The sequence below is a fragment of the Triticum aestivum genome, chromosome 2B, assembly GCF_018294505.1.
Source record: "Triticum aestivum cultivar Chinese Spring chromosome 2B, IWGSC CS RefSeq v2.1, whole genome shotgun sequence".
Classification (NCBI taxonomy): domain Eukaryota; kingdom Viridiplantae; phylum Streptophyta; class Magnoliopsida; order Poales; family Poaceae; genus Triticum; species Triticum aestivum.
The window spans coordinates 39904913-39924989 of record NC_057798.1 but is presented as its reverse complement, the minus strand read 5'-3'; the positions used below and the strand labels follow the sequence as shown (position 1 = coordinate 39924989).

Genomic DNA, 20077 nt, shown 5'->3' with positions numbered 1-20077 from the left:
AGGGTGATCCCATGTTTGAGCTCAAACCTTTACCTAATAATCTTAAATATGCTTATCTTGATGAAAAGAAGATATAACATGTTATTATTAGTGCTAACCTTTTAGAGCAAGAAGAGGAAAGATTATTGAAAACTCTGAAGAAGCACCATGCTGCTATTGGATATACTCTAGATGATCTTAAGGGCATTAGTCCCACTCTATGCCAACATAAAATTAAATTGGACGAAGGTTCCAAACCTATTAGAGATCATCAACGACGGTTAAATCCTAAGATGAAAGAAGTGGTAAGAAAGGAGATACTAAAGCTCCTTGAGGCAAGTATAATTTATCCTGTTGCATTGCATCCCTAAGAAGGGAGGTATTACTGTTGTTCCTAATGATAAAGATGAATTGATTCCGCAAAGAATTATTACAGGTTATAGGATGGTAATTGATTTCCGTAAATTAAATAAAACTATAAGAAAGATCATTGCCCTTTACCTTTTATTGATCAAATGCTAGAAAGACTATCCAAACATACACATTTCTGCTTTCTAGATGGTTATTCTAGTTTCTCTCAAATACTTGTGTCAGCGGATGATCAATCAAAAACTACTTTTACTTGCCCTTTATGTACTTTTGCTTATAGACGTATGCCTTTTGGTTTATGTAATGCACCTACTACCTTTCAAAGATGCATGATGGCTATATTCTCTGACTTTTGTGAAAAGATTTGTGAGGTATTCATGGATGACTTCTCCATTTATGGATCCTCTTTTGATGATTGCTTGAGAAACCTTGATCGAGTTTTGCAGAGATCTGAAGACACTAGTCTCGTCTTGAATTGGGAAAAGTGCCACTTTATGGTTAACGAAGGCATTGTCTTGGGGCATAAAATTTCTGAAAAAGGTATTGAAGTTGATAAAGCTAAAGTTGATGCTATTGAAAAGATGCCATGTCCATGGGACATTAAAGGTATAAGAAGTTTCCTTGGTCGCCGGTTTTTATAGGAGGTTCATTAAGGACTTTTCTAAAATCTCTAGGCCTCTAACTAATTTATTGCAAAAATATATTCCTTTTGTCTTTGATGACGATTGTGTAGAAGCATTTGAAATACTTAAGAAAGCTTTGATCACTGCACCTATCATTTAGCCACCTGATTGGAATTTACCCTTTGAAATTATGTGTGATGCTAGCGATTATGTTGTAGGTTCTGTTCTAGGGCAAAGAGTTGATAAGAAATTAAATATTATCCAGTATGCTAGTAAAACTATTGATACTGCCCAGAGAAATTATGCTACTACCGAAAAGGAATTCTTGGCAGGTGTATTTAGATGTGATAAGTTCAGACCTTATATTGTTGATTCGAAAGTAACTATTCACATTGATCATGCTGCTATTAAATATCTTATGAAAAAGAAAGATGCTAAACCTAGACTTATTAGATGGTTCCTCTTGAGCCAAGAATTTGATTTGCATATTATTGATAGAAAGGGAGCTGAGAACCCCGTTGCAGACAACTTGTCTAGGTTAGAGAATGTTCTTGATGACCCACTACCTATTGATGATAGCTTCCCTGATGAACAATTAGCGGTCATTAATGCTTCTCATACTGCTCCATGGTATGCTAATTATGCCAAATACATTGTTGCTAAATTTATACCACCTAGTTTCACATACCAGCAAAAGAAAAAGTTCTTTTATGATTTAAGACATTACTTCTGGGATGACCCACACCTTTATAAAGGAGTAGATGGTGTTATCAGATGTTGTGTACCTAAGCATGAACAGGAACAGATCCTACGGAATTGTCACTCCGAACCATATGGACGACACCACGCTGGAGATAGAACTGCACATAAGGTATTGCAATCCGGTTTTTATTGGCCCACTCTCTTCAAAGATGCCCGTAAGTTTGTCTTGTCTTGTGATGAATGTCAAATAATTGGTAATATTAGTAGACGTCAAGAAATGCTATGAATTATTCTCTTGTTATTGAACCATTTCATGTTTGGGGCTTTGATTATATGGGACCTTTTCCTGCCTCCAATGGATACACAGATATTTTAGTTGTTGTTGATTACGTTACTAAGTGGGTAGAAGCTATTCCAACTAGTAGTGCTGATCATAACACCTCTATTAAGATGCTTAAAGAAGTTATTTTTCCGAGATTTGGAGTCCCTAGATATCTAATGACTGATGGTGGTTCACATTTTATTCATGGTGCTTTCTGTAAAATGCTTGCTAAGTATGATGTTAATCATAGAATTGCATCTCCTTATCACCCACAGTCTAGTGGTCAAGTAGAATTGAGCAATAGAGAGCTCAAATTAATTTTGCAAAAGACTGTCAATAGATCTAGAAAGAATTGGTCCAAGAAACTTGATGATGCATTATGGGCCTATAGAACTGCATATAAAAACCCTATGGGTATGTCTCCGTATAAGATGGTTTATGGAAAAGCATGTCACTTACCTCTTGAACTTGAACATAAGGCATATTGGGCCATTAAAGAGCTCAACTATGATTCCAAACTTGCCGGTGAGAAGAGTTTATTTGATATTAGCTCACTTGATGAATGGAGAACCCAAGCCTATGAGAATGCCAAGTTGTTTAAAGAAAAAGTAAAAAGATGGCATGACAAAAGGATACAAAAGCGTGATTTCATGCTATTCAACTCTCGTTTAAGATTTCATGCAGGAGAACTTCCCTCTAAATGGGAAGGTCCTTACATTATCGAGGAGGTCTATCGTTCTGGTGCCATAAAAATCAACAACTTCGAAAGCACAAATCCGAAGGTGGTGAACGGTCAAAGAATCAAACATTATATATCAGGTAATCCTATAAATGTTGAAACTAATATTATCGAAACCGTAACCCCGGAGGAATACGTAAGGGACACTTTCCAGAACGTTTCAGACTCCGAAAAGGAATAGGTATGTGGTACGGTAAGTAAACTGACTCCAAAACAGTTCTAATGGCAATTTTTCTCTGTTTCGGAATATTTAAAAATTTAGGGAAGCAAGAAGTAATCCGGGAAAGACACGAGGCCTCCACGAGGGTGGAGGGCGCGCCCACCCTTACTGGGCGCGCCCCCTACCTCGTGGGCACCTCGTGTGCCTCCCGGACTCTGTTTTCTTACACGTTACTTCTTTTGGTCGGTAAAAATTCATTATATAATCTCCCGAAGGTTTTGACCAACGTATCACGCAAAAATCTTCTGTCTTTGTTTCGAGCTGTTTTTCTGACAGATCTAGAGCATCGTGACGTCACCCTCCTCCAACAATGAAGACAAGGATGCTTGGCTATTGAAGATAGAGCTGAAAAGAGAAAAACCAGAGGAGATCAACAAGGATGAAGGGATCAAGAAGGCTCCGGCGGCAAATGAAGAAAACATCCCTCAACCTCTTCCTAACCTCTTTACCCCAACTGAGATTGAAGCTTTCAAGATGATTGAGTTAGCTCACATACAAAACAAGTATCTCACACAGGAAAATCTTTTGTTGAAGGATCATATCGTCGCACTTAAGGGCATTATCCGCAAATTGGAAGAGCTTCTAGATGTGCGACTATCCATCATCATCACCACCTTCTTCACCACCTCCGAGGACATAATCACATGGGTATGGGCACTCCCCTTGGCAACTTCCAAGCTTGAGGGAGGTGCCCTGGTATCGTATCACCATCACACTCCTATATTTACCATTTTACTTAGTTCGATCCTTTTGGTAATGTCTAGATCTAGTAGAATAAAGTCTTGGTTTGAATTAGTTTTGAGCTTTGCTTTGTGATCCATCTATGTAATCGAGTCCGTGAGTTATATATAATAAAGATTAGTGTTGAGTCAAAGGGCTTTGCTATCTTGCCATGATCTTAAGAAAATAAAAAGAATAAAAGAGTTCATATTGATCTTATGCATAGTAATGACTTCACATGTAGAAAGTATGAGGCTTAAAAGTTGTTAAGAGTTGGCAAACATAGTTTTGGTCATCGTTGCAATTAATAGGAAGTAATAAAGAAAGAGAGGTTTCACATATAAATATATTATCTTGGACATCTTTTATAACTATGAGCACTCATTAAAGTATGACATGCTAAAGAGTTGATGTTGGATAAGGAAGACAATGTAATGGTTTATGTTTTCTCACATCTCAGTTAAAGTATATTGTCATGGATCATTCAAACATGTTGAGCTTGCCTTTCCCCCTCATGCTAGCCAAAAATTCCTTGCACCAAGTAGATATACTACTTGTGCTTCCAAATATCCTTGAACCCAGTTTTGCCATGAGAGTCCACCATACCTACCTATGGATTGAGTAAGATCCTTCAAGTAAGTTGTCATGTTGCAAGCAATAAAAATTTCTCTCTAAATACGTATGACTTATTAGTGCGGAGAAAATAAGCTTTATACGATCGTGTGATATGGAAGTAATAAAAGCGACGAGCTGCATAATAAAGGTTCATATCACAAGTGGCAACATAAAGTGACGTTCTTTTGCATTAAGATTTTGTGCATCCAACCCTAAAAGCACATGACAACCTCTGCTTCCCTCTGCGAAGGGCCTATCTTTTACTTTATATCTTTTATTTTATGCAAGAGTCAAGGTGATCTCCACACCTTTCCCTTTTTCATTTTATCCTTTTGTCAAGCACCTCGTGTTGGAAAGATCCTGATACATATATCCAATTGGATGTTCGTTAGCATGAACTATTATTGTTGACATTACCCTTGAGGTAAAACGTTGGGAGGCAACACTATAAGCCCCTATCTTTCTCTGTGTCCGATTAAAACTCCATAACCACAAGTATTGCGTGAGTATCAGCAATTGTGAAAGACTAAATGATAGTTGAGTATGTGGACTTGTTGAAAAGCTCTTATGTTGACTCTTTCCTATGTTATGATAAATTGCAATTGCTTCAATGACTGAGATTATAGTTTGTTAGTTCTCAATGAAGTTTCTGAACCATACTTGACATTGTGAATAGATTGTTACTTGAGCATAAGAAATCATATGAAAAAAACTATATATGTTGCTATTATAAGAATGATCATGATGCCCTCATGGCCGTATTTTATTTTTATCTACACCTCTGTCTCTAAACATGTGGACATATTTCTCGATATCGGCTTCCGCTTGAGGACAAGCGAGGTCTAAGCTTGGGGGAGTTGATACGTCCATTCTGCATCATGCTTTTATATCGATATTTATTGCATTATGGGCTGTTATTTCACGTTATGTCACAATACTTATGGCTATTCTCTCTTATTTTACAAGGTTTATCATGAAGAGGGAGAATGCCGGCAGCTGGGATTCTGGCTGGAAAAGGAGCAAATATTGGAAACCTATTCTGCACAGCTCCAAAAGTCCTAAAACTCCACGAAAGTTATTTTTGGAATTAATAAGAATTATTGAGCAAAGAAAGTACCAGAGGGGGCCCACACCCTGGCCACGACGGTGGGTGGCGCGCCCACCCCTACTAGGCGTGCCCCCCTGTCTCGTGGGCCCCTTGGTGGCCCTCCGGTGCCCATCTTATGCTATATGAAGGCTTTTACCCTGAAAAAAATCATAAGCAAGCTTACGGGACGAAACTCCGCCGCCACGAGGCGGAACCTTGGCGGAACCAATCTAGGGCTCCGGCGCAGCTGTTTTGTCGGGGAAACTTCTCTCCGGGAGGGGGAAATCATCACCATCGTCATCACCAACGATCCTCTCATCAGGAGGGGTTCAATCTCCCTCAACATCTTCACCAGCACCATCTCCTCTCAAACCTAGTTCATCTCTTGTATCCAATCTTGTATCCAAAACCACAAATTGGTACCTGTCAGTTGCTAGTAGTGTTGATTACTCCTTGTAGTTGATGCTAATTGGTTTACTTGGTGGAAGATCATATGTTCAGATCCTTAATGCATATTAATACTCCTATGATTATGACATGAATATGCTTTGTGAGTAGTTACGTTTGTTCCTGAGGACATGGGTGAAGTCTTGCTATTAGTAGTCATGTGAATTTGGTATTCGTTCGATATTTTGATGAGATGTATGTTGTCTCTCCTCTAATGGTGTTATGTGAACGTCGACTACATGACACTTCACCATTGTTTGGGCCTAGAGGAAGGCATTGGGAAGTAATAAGTAGATGATGGGTTGCTAGAGTGACAGAAGCTTAAACCCTAGTTTATGCGTTGCTTCGTAAGGGGCTGATTTGGATCCACATGTTTCATGCTATGGTTAGGTTTACCTTAATACTTCTTTTGAAGTTGCGGATGCTTGCAATAGGGGTTAATCATAAGTGGGATGCTTGTCCATGAGAGGGCAATACCCAAGCACCGGTCCACCCACATATCAAATTATCAAAGTAACGAACGCGAATCATATGAGCGTGATGAAACTAGCTTGACGAGAATTCCCATGTGTCCTCGTGAGCGATTTTCTCATTATAAGATATTGTTCGGGCTTGTCCTTTGCTACAAAAAGGTTTGGGCCACCTTGCTGCACCTTATTTACTTTTATTGCTTGTTACCCATTACGAATTATCTTATCACAAAACTATCTATTACATACAATTTCAGTGCTTGCAGAGAATACCTTACTGAAAACCACTTGTCATTTCCTTCAGCTCCTCGTTGGGTTCGACACTCTTACTTATCGAAAGGACTATGATAGATCCCCTATACTTGTGGGTCATCACGGCCCCCCTTTCCCTCTCCCTCTCCCTCTTCCTTCCTTCTTCCCCCTTCCACCAAAGTGAATCCTACTAGGACTTGGAGTCCTAGTAGGACTCCTCTCTCTTGGCACACCCTACAGGGGCCGGCTGGCCTCCCCTCTCCTCCTTTTTATACGGGGGAAAGGGGGCACCCCAAAGCACATCAAGATTTCTCTTAGCTGTGTGCGGTGCCCCCTTCCACAGTTTACTCCTCCGGTCATAGCGTCATAGTGCTTAGGCGAAGCCCTGCGCGGATCACATCATCAACACCATCACCACGCCGTCGTGCTGACATAACTCTCCCTCGACCCTCTACTGGATCAAGAGTTCGAGGGACGTCATCGAGATGAACGTGTGCTGAACACGAAGGTGTCGTATGTTCGGTACTTGGATCGGTTGGATCGTGAAGACGTTCGACTACATCAACCGCGGTAACTAACGCTTCCGCTTTCGGTCTACGAGGGTACGTGGACACACTCTCCCCCTCTCGTTGCTATCCATCTCCTAGCGTGATCATAGGAATTTTTTTTGAAATTACATGCTATGTTCCCCAACAGAGGGAACATAAAGCAACAGAGGAGATTCTTGCTTTGACCCTCGGGAAGGGGAAGAATGGACGCGGGATCAACTCGCCGAGTAGCAGTACTGGAAGTAAGCGAGCCAGAATCTATTCGGAAGATGATAGATCAGCGGCCTCCCTAGCGGAGGATCGTGGGCACAATGAGTTCACTAATTTGGAACTGCCGGGGGGGGCACAGTTCATGAGGTTTTGGCCCTTTGTAAATACAATTCCCCGGGGCTTGTTTTTCTTTCTGAAACACGACAAGCCTCTTGCAGGATGGAGAAACTAAAGTGGAGATTGCGTATGAAGGGTTTTGCAGGTGTGTCTAGCGATGGTCTAAGTGGTGGGCTGACTCTGTATTGGGATGGGAACCTACAAGTCACAGTTCTGGACTCATGTGCACGGTATATAGACTTGCAGATTGTTGATGGTGCAAATGATAAAACTTGGAGGACAATCTTTCTATATGGAGAACCGCAGGTGGAAAATCGTCATCGTATGTGGAGCTCATTGTCCAACCTAGGGGAGATCTCATTAGAACCGTGGTTGGTATGTGGTGATTTTAATGAGGTAATGTGGCAACATGAACATTTCCCTCATACACAACGGTTTGAAAATCAAATGCAGTTGTTCCTAGACTATTTGCTATCCTGCGAACTAATGGACCTAGGGTTCAGTGGAACCCCATTTACATATGATAATGGCCAGTTGGGCGGAGGAAACATGAGGTTCCACCTAGAGCATGTTCAAATGAAGCGTGGAGGAAGTTGTTTCCTTTCATGCAAGTGGTACATTTGGCGTCTTCGTACTCGGATCACTGCCCAATATTGGTGCGACTGGCACATGTCGAAACACAAAAAACTAGGGTTGCACCAAGGTATGAGATAATGTGGGAAAGAAACCCGGCACTACCGACTGTGGTTGCGAACCAGTGGGGAAGGAGTAAACCTGCTGGGAATCTAGGTGCGATACGAGACGCACTAAAGGAGATGGTGGCCAAATTGCGATCCTGGAGCAAGGAGAATTTTGTTCATGTGACAGCTGAAATCGAAAAGCTCTGAGCGGAACTAGCGGAGCTCCAGCTCCGTGACTCCGATAGGTCGTTCATCAGGCAGAAAATGAATCAATTGGATGAACTGTTGTATAGGGAGGAAATGTTGTGGCTCCAGAGGTCGAGGATCACTTGGTTGAAGGAGGGTGAGCGGAACACCGCCTATCTCCATCGTCGAGCAGTATGGCGTGCATGCCGGAACTTTATCCAACGCCTTCGTCAGGAAAATGGCACATGGTGCTCCGTGCCGTCTGACATGGAGCGCATGGCAACGTCATATTTCAAAGAGGTATACACCAAAGACCCGACGGTAGAACCTGCTGGGGCGCTGGGGGGGTATAGTACCTAAAGTTACTCAAGCAATGAATGACATTCTATGTGCACCTTTTATGGAGGAGGAGGTATCAAATGCCCTCTTCCAAATCGGCCCTATAAAAGCTCCAGGTACTGATGGTCGTCCAGCTAGGTTTTTTCAGAAAAACTGGCTTGTTTTGAAGACGGATATCATAGCTGTTGTGTTGAATTTCTTTAAGTCTGGAATAATGCCAGATGGTGTGAATGATACTGCTATCGTCCTCATCCCGAAAGTTCCCCACCCAAAGGAACTAAAGGATTTCAGACCGATAAGTTTATGCAACGTATTATATAACATAGTATCTAAATGTTTGGTGAACTGTCTTCGGCCGATACTAGTGGAATTGATCTCTGAAAATCAAAGTGCTTTTATTCCTGGATGTCTTATTTCTGATAATTCTATTATTGCTTTTGAGTGCATACACCATATACAGTCGTTGAAGCAAAACAGGCAGGCGGCTTGTGCATATAAACTTGATCTCTCGAAGGCTTATGATCGTGTTGATTGGGATTTTCTGGAGCAGGCACTAATTAAGTGGGGCTTCTCTATGGAGTGGATTTCATGGATAATAGCTTGTGTCAAGTCAGTGAAATATTCGGTAAAATTCAATGGGAAGTTACTTGAGTCCTTCACCCACTCTAGGGGTCTGAGGCAAGGTGATCCACTATCCCCTTTCTTGTTCCTATTTTTTGTTGATGCTCTGTCATCTCTTATTTTAAATTTAGTAAACAATGGGGAGTTGAGCGGGATCTTAATTTGCCGTGGCGCGCAGGTGATTTCTCACGTGCTGTTTGTGGATGATACCATGTTGTTATTCGAAGCGTCAACCCATCAAGCAAGCATTGTCAAAGGTTTGTTGAACACATACACCTCAACGATGGGTCAACTTATTAACCCTAAAAATTGTTCCATCCTTTTTTCGGACAACTGCATTGATACGGTGCCGGAGGAAGTGAAAAATATATTGGAGGTTACGCAACAGGTTTTTGAACCAAAATACCTTGGCCTGCCGGTACCAGAGGGAAGAATCCATAAAGGGCAGTTTGAGACTCTGCAAGAGAGATTAAGGAAGAGACTTGTTGACTGGAGCGAGCAATATGTTTCTTCAGGCAATAAGGAGATCTTAATAAAGGCAGTAACGCAAGCAATACCAACTTATGTCAAGAGTGTTTTTCGCCTCCCGGTTTCAGTTTGTGATGATCTTGCACGTATGATGAGGCAATTTGGTGGGGAGTGGAGAACGGTAAAAGGAAGATGGCTTGGCTCAGTTGGGAGAAGACGGTGTTACCCAAGGATATGGGAGGCATGGGATTCAGAGACATGCAAGCATTCAACCAAGCACTGCTAGCTAAACAAGCTTGGAGATTACTAGACAGCCCAGATAGTCTATGTGCTCGCTTACTACGAGCCAAGTATTACCCCAATGGAAACTTGTTGGATACGGTCTCCCTCTCCTCTGCCTTAGCAATATGGAGGGGGATCACACATGGCCTTGAACTGCTTAAAAAGGGGCTGATTTGGCGAGTGGGTGATGGTACTTTGATTAAAACTTGGAGTGATGCCTGGATTCCGAGGGGGCATGATTTTAAGCCTATCACCCGAAGGGTACCTACATGTATAATTGGGTGGCTGATTTCTTAGAGGAGTCCGGCGCCTGGAATGAACAAAGACTCCGACAATACTTTTGGGACATGGATGTCCATGAAATTCTGGAAATCCGTACATCACCTAGGAGGGGACAAGACTTTCTCGCTTGGTACACGGAGAAAAGTGGAAGATTCACGGTGACGAGCCTGTACCGGCTTGCGACTGTCAGTGTGCAGATGGGATTGGGAGCGTCCCGTGACGCCTCGGGGGGGGGGGGGGGGGGGGGGGGGGGGGGGGCAACCCCCAATCTGGCGGCGAGTTTGGAAGGCCAAGGTTCCTCTGAAGATGCGGATTATAGCTTGGAAAGTACTGTCTGGTGCACTGGGAACGAACAGGTGCAAGAAGTATCGGCACATATCTACGCGAGACACCTGCCCGCTTTGTGGTACCGAGAAAGAAACGAGCTTCCGTGCCCTAGTTACATGTGAGCATGCTCGAGCAGTGTGGACGAAGATGCGCCAAGTATGGGATCTCCCTGATCAGGAACTACTTCAAGATACTCGCAAGGATTGCCTACTGGCTACTAAACATTTTAGTAAACTGTCAGGATCACATGCGGGATTGTACCATAATGCTACTTTGGAGAATTTGGTCTCTCCGCTCAGACTTGGCACACAGCAAGGCCGTTCCATCCACCGATGTGACAGCGGATTACCTACAAAGTTATATGTCTTCACTGCATTTGCCAAGGAATTTTACCACTGAGGAAATTATGAAGGGGAAGATGTCGACGAGGGGGGCAGGCCCGGTGGCACAGCGACCTACTGTTGCTCCACAACCATGGCCGACATCACCAACTGGCTCGGTGGCTTTGTCAGTAGATGGCGCTTACTCCGCCTCAGATGGTTTGGCAGCTGCGGGTATGGTCCTGCGATGACAGGATGGTAGCGTTATATTTGCAGCTTACAGATGCATTTTCAACTGCAATGACCCGCTGGAGGCTGAGATACATGCCTTAATGCAAGGTATGGCATTGGCTATTCAACACTGCAATGTGCCTATCATAGTTCAGGCAGACTCCTCATAAGCACTCTTGGCGATGAAAGGAGATTGTCTTTCCCGCTCCGCTTATGGACATCGGGTAGCTGAGATCCAACTTCTTATGGGTGAAAGTGAGTTTATTCCTTCGAAAATTAAACGTGATCAGAATAGGGTAGTAGTCCACCTTGTATCGAAAATTAAACGTTTGGATTTGTATAGCCATACGGAGAGCACTACTGCTGTATGGTTAGGTAGGAGTCCACCTTGTATTGAGTAACTTGTGCCTCTCGATTGTTACCCTATAAACTTGGAATAAAATCCTTTCACCATCGAAAAAAACTACAGGAAAAGATATTGGAAACTTTCAATTATTATTTCTACTCAATTTACCTTCAAATTAGGTTGTAAAAAGACAAAGTTGGCCTATAAACTCAATTTTTCAATAGTTGTTTCTTGTCATATTTAAAATCCTTCAAGTTGTATTCTTCCATGGTCTGGAAAATCTCGAACTGTAGTTTTCATTTAAAGTAAAGTAGATGCATACAATTGAATAACATAAATTACATCTGTATTTTACAAAGTATAAAGAACTAGAATTCAAGAACATAAATTTAGAACTTATAATTTCAACATAACTTTTAAAATATGTTTATCATATTTTATTGTAATTTTTCATATTCAACAAGGATAAATGATATCAATAGATGTTAAATAAAATTTACTAAACAATACCTGAAACATGAGTTACTTTTAATTTCACAACTCAATTTTCTTATAAGATTGCAAACTCTAATACTGTAATCTAAATATAGTCTAGAGGATTCGGAAAATAAAAAATATATTTTTCTAATTCAAGTGATTGGGATGTATAGAAAATCTTAACCAAAACTCCTATAATTATTTCCTACTATTTCTGATGTGTAGTCTATGAGCTTCAGGCTCAGCTGTCGCATGCGCCTAATTTGTGGGACCATTTTGTTAGGAGAGGCTCTCGTGTCAAATGATGTAAAATACGAAATAGACTTTTAAAATTAGATAACTTGAGGTAGATTTTCTAAATTTTGGTAGTTACCGTCACCCAAGCACACATATGGGATAAAAAGAGAAAATTTGTCAAATTTTGAATACTCTTGCTCCAAGTTAGTGTAGCATCATTACATCCTTTGTTCTCTAAAGCTTACACCTAGGTGCATAAACGCAAATATATCTAACTCCTCATTAGTATAGTCAATTCATTGGTAACTCGATATAAAATTGGATTTGTGTAGAGGCTAGTAACACAAGAAAATTAAAGTGTCATTCTAAACCTCTTGATGAATGCCTCGAAATTGAAGCATAAAGTAAAGAGGAAGTATAATCCTCTGACAACGTGCATATGGAATTTGCGATGCATCACAATATGACTATCGAGTGGTTGTGGATAATTAGGCCTAAATTTATCTTGATAAATACTTGGCTGCAAATTCAGCAATATTTTATCGGAACTCCCTCCTTTGTGCACGTTGGCAGAGGATTATTCTTCCTCTTCACATTCCGAAAAAGTTTCCATCTATGCAGTATCGTGTGGTACATAACATATTATTGTACTATATAGTATTAGTTTTAGTGATTGTCAAAGTAGATCTTGAATATGTGCATGTCATATAACATATTACTGTACTATATACTATTAGTTTTAGTGCTTTTGCTACCGCGATGTCTAAAAATTGATTTGTCTAGGGCACATCTAGATGTGCAATTGTCATTGCATATCTAAGTGGTACATTTAAACTAGGAATATAAATGCAAAAGAGAATAGAAAATATCTACACGATTCTTTGTGTAAAATTAATGATATAGGACTTAGATGTGTATTACTTAGGGAACATCTAGATGTGCTTTAGCAAAAAGGTATAAAAATATGTAAACATTAATTATTCTAGACCTCGCTTGTGGTTTTATCGAAATATCTATCAAGAAAACCAGTTTAACAGACCAAAACCACCCCTAATTAAGCAGATCAAACGGTTTGAGTGGCGGGAGCACGCAAGTATGAGTGTACGACTCACCTTCGGCTCGATGCCGCTGAAAGAGTTGACGAGCACATCGTCGGCGTCCTCTAGTCCGTCGAACTGCTCAATCGACGTGCTAAGGAACACTGCCAGGGACTCCGGTGCTTCCACGAAAGGTGGCACGTCTTCTGACCCCAGCTCCAAGCCAAGCGCTCCGTGCGCCAGCAGCTCACGCCCGTCCATCACCAGCAGCGCCAGCCGCCCCGCCCACACCTTCCCATAGACGATGTTCACCGCGCACGGCTGTGTGAAAAACACCGCGGCGTACACGCCAGCCGCACGGGCCACCTGCCACGACGGCAGGTGCGAGTCGTACACCAGCATGCACACCGAGGTGGCATCCTCCGAGAGCAGGATCTCGCGTAGCATCTCAGACCACACGGCCTCCAGCCGGTGCCCTAGCCGCTTGAATCGGGACTGATGCACCCATTTGTCCCGGTTCATAACACGATCAAAGCCCTGTTTTCTACTAGTGGATGTACGAAAATTTCAGCATCCTTCAAAAAGGTGAGAAGATAACACTCTAATTAGATATAAAAAACGCCATCTCCTCTGAACTTATATATGCCTGAAATCATTGCCTACTTGCTTATTTAAAAATAAAGATTGCATTGTTGAAACTTCAAATTGAGGAATACTTGGCATCGAATTCAGCTATATGCTTGTCTGAGGTTCATCCTTCTTGCATTGCCTTCTTAGCCTTTTGCATCCACTTCGTAGCATTCCTTTTATACTCGTCCTTCTTCTCCCCTTCTATGATCTCTCAAAAACACCTCTCGACCTCCGCACTCCTTAGCGGTCCACTTTCACTATTCCACACTCGCACACCCATACCCCACACACTCTCCACATACTTTGGGATAGTGGGTTTGTCCAATCCATGTGGAATTCCCACAAGAGGTACACCGCAAACAACTGCCTCCATTGTTGAGTTCCATCCACATTGGGTAACAAAATAGCTACACATATATTTATGAAATAAAAATTAGAATGTTATTGTTATTTCCTCAATTTTGAAAACCTTATAATTGATTTTCATAAGAAGAGGAAAATAAACTTGGTTTATGACATGATACAAATGGCCTTATGTTCTAGAACCTCAAGCTGGGGTCACCAAGAAACTCGTCGGATCTAACAACCAAGAGGAAAGGTTTGGTAGAATTGCATAGTCCATTGCCAAGCGCCTCCAACTGAGCTGCGTCATAGTTTGAGTAACTCCCATTTGATACAAGCACAACAGAGGAGATGCTCTGCTTTTGAAGCCAATCCATGCATGCCGCATCATCAACAAAAATGATGAAACCATAAGACTTGTTCGATGGCATGTGATCATCCCCAAGATAAAATAATAGCAAGGTGAGACCTATAGTCTTCTCGCTCTCCATGTTAGGATCATGTAATCCATCTCCAGCTCAATTTCCATAGTGTCAACATTCAAAATAACTTTTAAAAACACTGCCATCGTTCGGGTCATAAGTCACACACATATTCTAAGACTAATTTTGACTATCAGTTTGAGCAACCAAGTATGATTCGTATGACACACAAATCATACCATTTGATCCACATTCTTTAAAAAACTATGTGGTTTTGTATATAGCATATACATTATTAGTCTTAGTGATTATCAAAGTAGATCTTGAATATGTGCATTTCATATAAACTCAATCGGATTGGAGAAAGTTATTAACAATCTTTGCAGTAATTTTTCTATTGCTATGTCGAAAAACATGTATAGATTAATTGTTGTGGATATCAGTTGTGGTTTATCAAAGTATCTATAAAACCCAAACCAGTTTGACAAACCAAACCACCCCTAAATAAGCAAAGCAAACGGTTTGAGTGGCTGGAGCACACAAGTACTCTCTTTGCAAAGAAATATAAGAGTGTTTAGATCACTTCAATAGTGATCTAAATGCTCTTATATTTCTTTACAGAGGGAGTATGAGTTGACGAGCACGTCGTCCGGCTGTGACTCCGGCGGTGACGCGAACGGTGACACATCCTCCGTCCCCACAATTCCACGCCCAATGCTCCGCAAGCCAGCAGCTCACGCCGATCCCTCCCTCGCGGAGCCAACTGACACCCCCCCCCCCCCCCCCCCCCCACACACACACAGATGTCCCCATAGACGACGTTCACCGCGCATGGCTGCGAGAAGAATGCCGTGGCAGGCACACAGTTTGTAGTTGCAATTTTGTCTTTTTGTCAACAATACCATAAAAGCCATCTTGCCCCAAAACTTTAAAACGTGAGCATTATGGTAAACCATGTTTGTTGCAAAAATGTTTCACGTTTTTTTATTTTTCACAAATGTTGAAACTTGTTTTGGCTTAATCAGGTGCACCTACATCCAGGTTCCAAAAATCCACATTGTATGAACAACTTCTACTAAAAAAAGACACTTTGCTCTAAAAAAATCACTGCATGCTTGTATGATAGAAAAAACAATTTATAGTTATCTAGCAATGCTACAATAGCATATCCAAAGCATCTCACATGAAATAGGGAGTAATTAGCTTGCCTTAATGTTGGCAATTGTTTTTTCAAGAACATACCATGTATATAATATAGAGTTACTTTTTCATTTTTCTAAATATTTTTTCCATATGGGTGCGACTAGACCCATTCCATTGGGTATTTTCGCTATAATCCTCATATAAATTTATGTCAATTAATTCATTGACATAGAACGTTCAAGCCATCATTCGAGTCATTGATATATGAAAAGTTAAGCATCCTTCTAAAAGTAGGGAATATAGCACTCTAATTACATACGGAAAATGCCCATCCTCTCTAGACATCTTGTGCCTCAAAATCATTGCCTATTTGCTTATCTTGAGATGAAGATTGCATTGCTGTAATTTTAAATTGACAAATACTTTGCAGCGAATTCTGCAATATGCTTGTCGGAGCTTCCACCTTCTCGCATTGCCTCCTTAGCCTTCTGCATCAACTTTGTTGCATTCCTTTTATACTCGTTCTTCCTCTCTCCATCCATGACCTCCCTAATACACCTCCCGACCTCCTCACTCCTTAGAAATCCAGTTTCACTCTTCCGCACTCGCACACCCATATCCCATGCGCTCTCCACATACTTTGCGATGGTGGGTTGGTCTGCCCAGTGCGGAATTCCCACAATAGGTACACCGCAAACAACTGCCTCGAGTGTCAAGTTCCATCCACAATGAGTAACAAAACAACCTACATATACATATATGTTTATGAAATAAAAAACCAATTTTATTATGAGTTTATGTGTTTATCAAGTTTTTAATTATTTTTCATACGAGGAGGAAACAAATATGGTCTTGTGATATCATACGTACCGATGGCCTTATGTGCCAGAACCTCAAGTTGGGGGCACCAAGAAACAATCAATCCATTCTTCTCACATTTTGCCTTGACTTCTTCGGATAACTTGTGTACCTCATTGGACCTAACAACCCATAGAAAAGGTTTGCCTGAGCTGCATACTCCATTGCCAAGTTCCTCCAGCTGGGTTGTGTCATAGTTCGAGAAAGTCCCGTAGGATACAAGCACAACAGAGGAGATGCTATGTTCCTCTAACCAATCCAAACACGGTGCATCGTCACCAAAAAGATTGAAACCATAAGACTTGTTGGAGGGCAGACGATCGTCCTCGAGGTAAAACGATGGCAAGGTGGGGCCTACAGTCTTCGCTCCCCAAGTTAATTCCATGTACTCTGCCTCCTGCTCCGTTGGCAAAATGTCAAGCACCAAGTTTTCTTTAAAAACCTAGTTAACTTCCCTAATTAACAAAGATGGAGAATAAAGTTCCATGTTAAATATATTTTTTGTGGGAAGGTTCCATGTTAAATATATATTTTGCGGGAAAGTTCCATGTTAATTTGCAAAACCCATTCCATTGAGTGAGTAGAGAGCACACGAACACGACTAACCGTTGGCTCGATGTCGCTGAATGAGTTGACGAGCACGTCCGCCTCCTCCAGCCCTTCGAACTGCCCAATTGACAACTTAAAAAACCCTAGCTGCGACTCGGGCACCGCTGCGAATGGCGGCACGTCCTCTGGCCCCAGCTCCATGCCCAGCGCTCCGCGCGCCAGCAGCTCACGCCCGTCCGTCACTGACGGCTCAGCCGACCCGCCCACAGCTCCCCGTCACTAGCACGCGCACCGCGGTCGTATCCTCCGACCGCAGGAGATCCCTCAGCGTCTCGGACCCCACGGCCTCCAGCCGGGAGAAGTACTCGTCGGTGTCCAGGCACGAGGCGAAGCCGTCGGAGATGGGAGCCACGCGGAAGGGCGCGCCTGGGAGCGGGGTGGCGGAGAGCACGTCGCGGGTGGTGACGAGCGTGGGATGGAGGCCGTGTCGCGCAAGGCGGCGGCCCAGCTCCAGCATCGGGTTCGTGTGGCCCTGTGCCCCCGGGAACGGCAGGAGGAGGATGCTCCCACCCTCGCTACGACCTCCATGGCTGACGACGCTCGAGCTGGCGGTGGCCGCCGGCGTGCTCTCCATGTTTCGGCTTGGTGTGGTGGTTGGTTTCTTGGGTGTTTCTGTTTCCTAGTGTTTGCATGGACTATGTAGGCATGGAAGCAGAGTGGCGCGCAAGGTTTCTCTTCGGGATAGTCAAATTTTGTTGCTGCTGCAGACTGGCGCGCAAGATCGGTGTCGTGCTCTGCGTACGGCCGAGTGGAAGCAACGAGGAAACACTTCCGACGACAATCACTCGCAAACACTTGCGCATGATGTGGACAATCATATTATCAGCACGAGTGCTCGGTGGCCTCGAAAATTGTAGCTCGCCACCGGCCCTCCAATCCCGCAACAACAGCGGCCCGGCTGTCACATAAACAAAAACAAGCCAATTCCCCAATGTGATCATACACACATTGGTATCCAATCTTCCCATGACAGAAATTGAGTAATATAATCTATCATGTCTAAACAAACACAAGGGAGAAATTGACACATTTGTAGTTTATTTGTCACTAGCAAAAGAGCCCGTGTCAGGAAAAAAATATCACACTTCCCTAACACAATAACCATGACTCAAGACGCTAATAGGTCCACATCCACTATTTAACACATGGCATCCCATCTGTGTTGCCGCTTATCCTCCTCCCACCTTCGCCGACGATGGACTCGGTGCTTACACAGTCACAACGTGTTCGAATCTTGTCAATTCTAAGATGTATGTCGCTTGGCATAAGACGAGAAATCATCTTTTTTTTTCATGTGCGCTTTTGGCGAGGCTTGCATATGCGGTTACAGATGATTTCTTTCGTCTCTAATCATGGTTTTGCTTAGGTGTTCATTTTCAATCCAGATCGGCACCAGTATGAAGGAAAGATGTATCATGTGTTGATTAAGGTTACATCTAAATAGCATTCTTTATAAAAATTATTAATAGGTAAAATAACATCATATTCAGATTCTGCACATTTTTTCTAATCAAATTCCATATATAACATGCTAAATTCGGAGTTATGGTCTCAAAGATAAGAATATTTAAAAAAAATATTTGATATGTATTGCAGTTGACTAAACGAAATATTAGGGGTCTTGCAAAAGAAAAAAATTCTGACTTAAAACTGGTTCACAAGGTGATTACCAGAAATATCAGGGGTTCCTGCGAAAACAAAAAACTAACTTAAAACTAGACCGTGGGTTGATTACCAAGAACATCAGGGGTTTTCTACAAAATAGCATGACGGACCAAGAATGCCTATTCACTTTGTTAGTAGGTACCGATTGATAGGTTATGTGATTGTGTCATGTGATCTTCTCTCTTCGACCAGCTGTGGTCCTTTTCCCTCTTTCACTTCAGGCCACTCAATTGTTAATAATGGTTTATTCTTTGGAAACATTTTATTCCATATCTAACCCTTTTAACATTATGTGATTGTGTCATGTGATCTTCTCTCTTCGACCAGCTGTGGTCCTTTTCCCTCTTTCACTTCAGGCCACTCAATTGTTAATAATGGTTTATTCTTTGGAAACATTTTATTCCATATCTAACCCTTTTAACATTAAAACATCATTACAATAAACTTGTCCGATAGTTAGGCTCTGACAGCCAAGTGGAATGCATCCTCACCACATCCCACAATATTTGGAAATTTTAAATCATTATTACTACTCAAATTACCTCCAAATGAGGTTGCAAAAAAACTAGGTTGGACTATAAAGTAATTTGTCAAAATTGTTTATATTCATTCGTTTAAATCCATCAAATTGTATTCTATGATGTTCTGAAAACAGTTGAATTTAAACCAATGTTGGTGTTATGCAATTGAAATTAATTGATTATATTTTGTATTGTACAAAGTAAAGAACTGGCATTGAAGTTAAACTAAAATTCAGAAAGATTATAAGATGTTTTTGTTTAACTAAATTATAATTCAACATGATTCATACAATATTTTTATCATAATTATATTGTAATTCTAGGTATTTAGCTGGGAAGAAATGGTAATAGTAATAGATCTTAGATTAAATTTACTAAACAATACCTAAAATACGAGGTAAAGTAAATTTCACATTTAATTTCCTTATAATATTACAAAATCCAATACCATAATCTACAATATGGTCTAGAAGAGTTCGAGAATACAAATATATTTTCTAATTTGAATGTGTGGAATGTATGCAAAATCTTTTTTTATAAAGGATGCTTTTCTTACCTCATAACATAACATCAAGAGATTACAAAACATAATAAGTGGCGGCTAGCCTTTGCATAATTAGTTAGGATGCACACA

At 41.6% G+C, this 20077-nt stretch overlaps 2 pseudogenes; both read right to left on the bottom strand.

The window, feature by feature from the left end:
* Positions 1 to 13953: 13953 nt before the first annotated feature.
* LOC123038895 (UDP-glucosyltransferase UGT13248-like) lies at positions 13954 to 14793 on the bottom strand (annotated as a pseudogene).
* A 1404-nt stretch (positions 14794 to 16197) lies between these two features.
* Positions 16198 to 17831, bottom strand: LOC123043346 (UDP-glucosyltransferase UGT13248-like; annotated as a pseudogene).
* Positions 17832 to 20077: the final 2246 nt, after the last annotated feature.